This window comes from Xyrauchen texanus, chromosome 39 (genome assembly GCF_025860055.1).
Source record: "Xyrauchen texanus isolate HMW12.3.18 chromosome 39, RBS_HiC_50CHRs, whole genome shotgun sequence".
NCBI classification, from domain to species: domain Eukaryota; kingdom Metazoa; phylum Chordata; class Actinopteri; order Cypriniformes; family Catostomidae; genus Xyrauchen; species Xyrauchen texanus.
The window spans coordinates 37725407-37734176 of record NC_068314.1 but is presented as its reverse complement, the minus strand read 5'-3'; the positions used below and the strand labels follow the sequence as shown (position 1 = coordinate 37734176).

Sequence of the window (8770 nt, the reverse complement as noted above, 5' to 3'; positions counted from 1 at the left end):
CTACCCTCCCTAGCAACCGGTCCAATTTGGTTGCTAAGGAGACCTGGCTGGAGTCACTCACCACACGCCCCACCGAGAGCGACAACCACATTATAGTGACCACGAGGAGGTTACCCCATGTGACTCTACCCTCCCTAGCAACCGGGCCAATTTGGTTGCTAAAGAGACCTGGCTGGAGTCACTCACCACACGCCCCACCGAGAGCGAGAACCACATTATAGTGACCATGAGGAGGTTACCCCATGTGACTCTACCCTCCCTAGCAACCGGGCCAATTTGGTTGCTAAGGAGACCTGACTGGAGTCACTCAGCACACGCCCCACCGAGAGCGAGAACCTCATTATAGCGACCACGAGTAGGTTACCCCATGTGACTCTACCCTCCCTAGCAACCGGCCCAATTTGGTTGCTAAGGAGACCTGGCTGGAGTCACTTAGCACACGCCCCACCGAGAGCAACAACCACATTATAGTGACCAAGAGGAGGTTACCCCATGTGACTCTACCCTCCCTAGCAACCGGTTCAATTTGGTTGCTAAGGAGACCTGGCTGGAGTCACTCACCACACGCCCCACCGAGAGCGAGAACCACATTATAGTGACCACGAGGAGGTTACCCCATGTGACTCTACCCTCCCTAGCAACCGGTCCAATTTGGTTGCTAAGGAGACCTGGCTGGAGTCACTCACCACACGCCCACCGAGGCGACAACCACATTATAGTGACCACGAGGAGGTTACCCCATGTGACTCTACCCTCCCTAGCAACCGGTCCAATTTGGTTGCTAAGGAGACCTGGCTGGAGTCACTCACCACACGCCCCACCGAGAGCGACAACCACATTATAGTGACCAAGAGGAGGTTACCCCATGTGACTCTACCCTCCCTAGCAACCGGTCCAATTTGGTTGCTAAGGAGACCTGACTGGAGTCACTCAGCACACGCCCCACCGAGAGCGAGAACCACATTATAGTGACCACGAGGAGGTTACCCCATGTGACTCTACCCTCCCTAACAACCTGGCCAATTTGGTTGCTAAGGAGACCTGACTGGAGTTACTTAGCACACGCCCCACCGAGAGCGACAACCACATTATAGTGACCACAAGGAGGTTACCCCATGTGACTCTACCCTCCCTAGCAACCGGGCCAATTTGGTTGCTAAGGAGACCTGACTGGAGTCACTCAGCACACCCTGGATTCAAACTCATGACTCCAGGTGTGATAGTCAGCGTCAATACTCGCTGAGATACCCAGACACCCAAACACATTTTTAACAAACATTATGAGACACATTATTTGTCTATTTGTAGCTTCATCACATAAAAATGAGAAAACTCAGAATTGTTTTCTATTTGAAGTCTTTTAATTGGTATAAGTGAGCAGTAGGTAGATGTTTATTTTATAACAAGTTTAGTGTCGAATCATTTTCAAACCAATCTCAAAATGCATATTTTCAAAATGCGTCTGTGACGAGTTTTAGAAAAAAAGGGTGTTCAAATCAGATACAAATACAAAATAATAAAAGGGCTTTGATGCCTGAGAGGAAACATATGATATTGTTAGAGGTTTAACCCTTGTGCAACCTTCGGGACATTTTTGTTTTTTCAATCATTTTGTTAATGCCAACATTTATTATTTTAATCTGAGTTTCACTCGGGACCTTCAGGACAAAAATGATCCCATTGAACCCCATTAAAACTGCAGTATTTGATCCCAGTGTCATTAAAGCATCACATCATGAATTCATTCTGCAGCTCTGGCTTCAAAATTTACATTTTTAATATTTTCCACCAGATGGCGCCATTTTCTCATGTTTAGCCTATGGAGCAAATACAAGCTTTTCCCCTATTCTCTGTTTACTGTATTATAGAGACCTGCAGGACAACTGAATACATGATGCAGATACAATAAAGGACCTCTTAGTACAAGTGTTTACATGTGCCTAATGTTGTGTTGCATTCAGACAAATCAAATGTAGTTAAAAATATATATAATTCCAATTAATATATTATCAAATCCCAGGAATGAATGACACATATGGTTTAAAAGAGTTACAAATTATTTTACTTTCACTTCATATCTTTCTAAAATATGTATATTTAATTGATTTAACATCTTGTGCATTAGTGGGATGATCAATAGACACAAAGATAGAGCATTTATTGTTGTTGTTGTACTTATTATGACGGTGTTTATTGAACATGTAGCTGTTCCATGCCACAGTGGGACGATCAATATAGTGAAATAAAAGTTCATTGTGTTTGTCATCATCTCTCTTGTGCAGTCACTCCCTCTCTGTCTGGAGCACATTTACATCCGCGCTTATTCAACACTGACTGCATTTTTGACGTTTCTTATTCCATTCACCGGATATTGGAAAGTATGCATTTTGTCTTTGTCCCTCGGTAATGCAGGATTTGTGTGTCGCTGCTGGGGTGATGGAGAGGCGGTGTGTGTCAGAGCGGGGCGGCTAGAGGCCCAGCACAACCCCGCGCTGGATTTACAGCTCTGACCGAGCGAGAGGACACCAACAGCGGATTACAGCGCATCAACCCTCCGGTATAGACCCATACTAGTTGCACCCATAAATGTGAGAGATGTGTTTATTTTTGTATTGTGTGCATGACAGGGCAAGTGGTGTTTTAAATGATAATGTGTTTACATGTTCAGACTGTTCAAACCCGTAATTGGTAGAATATTACTGCATATTTTATCGGAAAGTTATCAGGTTGCATCAAAGTGTTTCTAGCAAGTCGGTCCACTTTCGGGCATGTTTGGAACGCTGTCGGGAGGATATTTCCAGTCATGCCAATGCAGCTCCTATCTACTTGAATGGCGGAACACCGAAATCTCAAAAACGGTCGTTCAAGATTATGATCAAAGAACATATTTCAAATCAGCAGTAAAATCACTTGTATCATAAATTGTGCTTCTTTACCTCAGATTACTCTAAAAAACGCAACTTTCCCCGGTTTGTAGAGCTAACGCGCATGCGTATTCTCGAGTTGCTTGAAAAGCGACGTCTGCATCTAAAAGATGATTGGCTCTTTTACCTGTAAGGCGGGACTTCCTTTCTACATCCGTTGACCGTTGGCTGCATTTGGGTGTTTCAGTTTCTCCCATTAATTTAAATAGAAGTGGCCCGTCTCTGATAAATAATCTGGTTGCAATAGCGGATTAGCCTAGCGGCTACGCGGCTAAACTACAGAATAATACAGCGTTTTCGTTATGAAAAATACCCCGCTTTAAACATTAATTTATCCAATCACTTAGATTTATTTTCGTTTCGGAACATACTTAAACACTGTAATTAATAGTTTTGACTATTTAATCTTAATTAGTTTGTTTTTGGGTAGCTGGCTAATTATTTATTTCATAGACATGAACCTCCAATATGTTTCTGCTATAAAAAGGAATATTACGTTTTTTTTTGTCTTTAGATGGACTGTGGTACTTTAAATAAGTGTCTTATTAATTAATAGCCTGTGTTTTTTCTGTTATGCTTGTTTGGCAGTGGAGTATTAAACCAGTTTTAGAAGATATTTCTGCTATGTCGTGATAAAAGTGTGTTTTTTTTGACAAGTATGTGGTTAAAACTACTAACAATGGGTATACATATGGGGAAGTGATTATAGAAACTATGGTTATTACTGTTGCTATTACAGTGGTTATTAACGTTGCTATAAGCTACAGTGGTTATTAACGTTGCCATAGGCTGCAGTGTTTATTACTGTTGCTATAAGCTGTAGTGTTTATTACTATTGCTGTAAGCTGCAGTGGTTATTACTGTTGCTATAGGCTACAGTGGTTATTACTGTTGCTATAAGCTGCAGTGGTTATTACTGTTGCTATTGGCTACGGTGGTTATTACTGTTGCTATAAGCTGCAGTGGTTATTACTGTTGCTATAGGCTATGGTGGTTATTACTGTTGCTATAAGCTGCAGTGGTTATTACTGTTGCTATAAGCTGCAGTGGTTATTACTGTTGCTATTACTGTTGCTATAGGCTACGGTGGTTATTACTGTTGCTATAGGCTACAGTGGTTATTAATGTTGCTATAGGCTACGGTGGTTATTACTGTTGCTATAGGCTACGGTGGTTATTACTGTTGCTGTAAGCTGCAGTGGTTATTACTGTTGCTATAGGCTACGGTGGTTATTAATGTTGCTATAGGCTACGGTGGTTATTACTGTTGCTATAGGCTACAGTGGTTATTACTGTTGCTATAGGCTACGGTGGTTATTAATGTTGCTATAGGCTATGGTGGTTATTACTGTTGCTATAGGCTACGGTGGTTATTACTGTTGCTATAGGCTACAGTGGTTATTACTGTTGCTATAGGCTACGGTGGTTATTACTGTTGCTATAGGCTACGGTGGTTATTACTGTTGCTATAGGCTACAGTGTTTATTAATGTTGCTATAGGCTACGGTGGTTATTACTGTTGCTATAGGCTACAGTGTTTATTAATGTTGCTATAGGCTACGGTGGTTATTACTGTTGCTATAGGCTACAGTGTTTATTAATGTTGCTATAGGCTATGGTGGTTATTACTGTTGCTATAGGCTACAGTGGTTATTAATGTTGCTATAGGCTACGGTGGTTATTACTGTTGCTATAGGCTACAGTGTTTATTAATGTTGCTATAGGCTACAGTGGTTATTACTGTTGCTATAGGCTATGGTGGTTATTACTGTTGCTATAGGCTACGAGTGTTTATTAATGTTGCTATAGGCTACAGTGGTTATTACTGTTGCTATAGGCTATGGTGGTTATTGCTGTTGCTATAGGCTACGGTGGTTATTACTGTTGCTATAGGCTACAGTGGATGAGTAGTTTGGGTAAATCGAGTGAGTTGATCTACATTCTGCTGACACTTTAAATGTGTCTGCTGTTATTTCAGTATAATTCAGTGGACCTTTAAAGAGAAGTTACATTGCCAGCAGCTCACATGAAGGTGTGAATTATGATGGACATTTACAAGTGGCATTAGCTTTGGTTCGAGGGACGGTTAATGTGAGTGTTAAATGTGTGTGCTTATATGAGTGCACACAGAATGTTGCGCATCTGTTGGATATAATGTAAATTGATTTGACCAGAGTGAAGAGGTTGTTATTTCATAAATATTGCTCGGATAATGTTTGATAAAAGTGTGCAGGTGAGGGGTGAATAGAACTGACTGGTTTGCAAAAGCCGGTAACAAACATTTGCATGTTGTTTTACATGATTAAATCATAAACTATGTCTAAGGATAGTTAAAACAAAAGATCTGGGAATTTGTTCCCCCCAACTGTCTGGTTTTACTATATGAGATTGTGCTAGATTTAGTTTGTCGTGAATAATGGCTTTAGACTGAAGAGACAGACAGGTGTCTGTCAGGCTGTTATTAGCTGATGTAACTGGAAACACAAGTCATCCAGTTCAGAATGAAGTGCCAAATGTTTTTGGGCTGATGTTGAGTTACAGATGCATTCCTGTCGTTGCTCAGTGACTCGTGTGTTGTGATAGGACGTCCTGTCAGAAGTTGTATGACAGCATGTTTGTGATCAAGACTGATATCAGGAGGGTTGAGTGTTGATACAGATTTCCCCACTCAGTATGGATTCATACGGGTCTATTTCAGTTATAACGTCCCTTTTGCTCACATATGAAAAGAATAATCTCTCAGGTGATGCTGTTAATTATACTGGTGACCTTCTAACTTGGGACATTAGGAATATATTCATTAAATACATTTGTATTACTTTTTCATCATTTTGGTCACATTTTGGCTTTTTAAAAATCAACAAATAAATGTTTTCAATCATATTTCAGTATATTTCATGTATTATTTTTGTTACATATTTATTGCTAAATTGCATAATTTGTCCTATTTTCAAGTATTTTCATTGAATTGTTGAACACGTGCTAAAACTGGGACAGTCTCTTTAACAAAAAAAGAACCATAAAAACACAATTAAAGTAGTTCATATGACTCGTACATTTTATTCAAAGACACTTGAAGACGTGCGATTACTCTGAGAATCACAAAAGTTTGTTTAATAAGTAAATATATAGTATGTGCAGCGCCAGCGTGTCAGTGAATGCTGCTGCCCTGTTCACACACACACACACACACACACACACACACACACACGCACGCACACACACACACACACACACACACACACACACACACACACACACACACACATGTTGTGTTTCCATGTTTTATGGGGACTTTCCATAGACATAATGGTTTTTATACTGTACAAACTTTATATTCTATCCCCTAAACCTAACCCTACCCCTAAACCTAACCCTCACAGAAAACTTTCTGCATTTTTACATTTTCAAAAAACATAATTTAGTATGATTTATAAGCTGTTTTCCTCATGGGGACTGACAAAATGTCCCCACAAGGTCAAACATTTCGGGTTTTACTATCCTTATGGGGACATTTGGTCCCCACAAAGTGATAAATACACGCTCACACACACACACTCACACACACACACACACACACACTCACACACACACACACACACTCATACACACACACATACACACACTCACACATATACACACAAACACACACACACACACACTGCACAATATTAGAGCGGTACTCACAAACAACATCTCAGATGTAGATGCCCAATAGTTCAGTTCACTTACTTAGAACGGCACCGGAGGAGCATTTTACTAGAATTTAAATAATAATGAATTACCGTAATTTCCGGACTATAAGCCGCAACTTTTTTCCCACGCTTTGAACCTCGCGGCTTATACAATGACACGGCTAATATATGGATTTTTCCCGCTTTCAAATTTTATAAAAAAAACAACAAAAAAACAACATTCTGTGACGTGCTCAGTTTTTTGGCGGCGTGAAGCTTTCATTAGACCAATGAAATTGCCGAACGGGTTAAGGTCAAACAACTTTTTTTGTTTACTGTTTAGATTAAATCGAGCGCGCTCAAACTTCCCATCATTCTGATTACGGTAGTCATTTTGTCACCCTCATCATGGCAAAGACATGGAGAAACGCATATGATGCTGCTTTCAAGTTGAAGGTGATTGATCTGGCTGTTGGAAAAGGAAATAGAGCTGCTGCACGGGAGCTTGGCCTTAATGAGTCGATGATAAGATGCTGGAAACAGCAGCGTGAGGAACTGACTCAGTGCAAAAAGACAACTAAATCTGAGGCTATACTCCGACACCGAAGGAGATGACTTCAGTGGTTTCAGTGCACAGGAGGAGGAAGATAGTGACAATGACTTGGTAGGCTACTGTTTACTGCAAATGTTTTATTACAAGCCGTGTGTGGCAGCGGGGGCGTGGTCAAGCGCCCGTCCGGGAGAGAAAAGCGGTAAGGGCGCTTACACCTGCGCTAAATTATGTCTAACACCGGTGTCTAATTTCAAGTGCCCTGCTTCACGTGTCCTTCTTGGGAAAACTGTCACACGGGCACCAGTGTGACAGTTTTCAGCAGGGCACTTGACGTTCCAGGTAAGGCTTTTAATGGCCACAGCAATGTTTACAATCAATTTTATAAAGTTTCTCAATTCTTCTATGCGCCAACACTAGACTGACGTGTGTCACTCTCTCAGCTCTGTGGCTGCTGCCTTTTAATGCCGCTCTCCCCATGCTTACTGAAATTAGACAGCGGTGTTAGACATAATTTAGCGCAGGTGTAAGCGCCCTTACCGCTTTTCTCTCCCGGACGGGCGCTTGACCACGCCCCCGCTGCCACACCGTGTTTCGTTAAAGCATATTTATTTTTGTTACAAGCCGTGTTTCGTTAAAGCCTGTGTAAAGTTCATTTGTTTCAATGTACCGGTAGGCACCTGCGGCTTATAGACAGGTGCGGCTTATTTATGTTTAAAATAATATTTTATTTAAAAATCAGTGGGTGCGGCTTATATTCAGGTGCGCTCAATAGTCCGGAAATTACGGTAAACATCTGTGATTTTGCCCACAAACAGACACATACAGGACGTCCTGGAGACTTCAGAATGTCAAAATAAAAGCATGAGGGTTTCATAGTTAAATGTGCATTGTTGAGAAATATTACTGTTGTATTTTTATTTTGTTGAATTTTCTCCCCAATGTGGAACGCCCAATTCCCAGTGCGCTCTGAGTCCTCGTGGTGGCGTAGTGACTCTGGGTGGCGGAGGACGAATCTCAGTTGCCTCCGCGTCTGAGACCGTCAATCCGCGCGTCTTATCACGTGACATATTGAGTGCGTTACCGTGGAGACGGCACCCACACACAACTCACCACACGCCCCACCGAGAGCGAGAACCACATTATAGTGACCACTAGGAGGTTACCCCATGTGACTCTACCCTCCCTAGCAACGGGACCAATTTGGTTGCTAAGGAGACCTGATTGGAGTCACTCAGCACGCCCTGAATTCAAACTCACGACTGCAGGTGTGATAGTCAGCGTCAATACTCGCTGAGATACACAGACTCCTCTATCAATAGCATTTTTTATTGTCTTTTTTTTTCGACCTATAAGGTCAGTTGGCCCGCAGGCCCTAGTTTGGGCATCTCTGATCTAAATGATTTAAGTCATCTCTGTAGAGAATATCTGAAGGCAAACAAGGCCAATTTGTTTCTTTGTATCTTACATCATTCGAACAGAATTTGATTAAGGGTGACAAGGTGAGTTTAATAACCCGAATGACATTGAGAGTAACGGAATTGAGAAGCGAGGGTGATCCCTCTCTCCGCTCCGGAGCACAACGAGAAGCCCGCTGGACTCGCGTGCACTTGCGTGCTCCT

General features: G+C 41.8%; 1 protein-coding gene across 2 annotated transcripts in view; it reads left to right on the top strand.

The window, feature by feature from the left end:
- Positions 1 to 2286: 2286 nt before the first annotated feature.
- Positions 2287 to 8770, top strand: part of LOC127632328 (phosphatidylinositol 4,5-bisphosphate 3-kinase catalytic subunit alpha isoform-like) — a 26422-nt gene continuing 19938 nt past the window's right edge. Inside the window, exon 1 of one of the 2 annotated variants that reach the window (XM_052110853.1) lies at positions 2287 to 2557. The gene's annotated coding sequence lies outside the window, so the exon portion shown is untranslated. Of the gene's footprint in view, positions 2589 to 8770 lie in introns of both variants that reach the window. The other variant, XM_052110854.1, reaches the window with a different exon arrangement.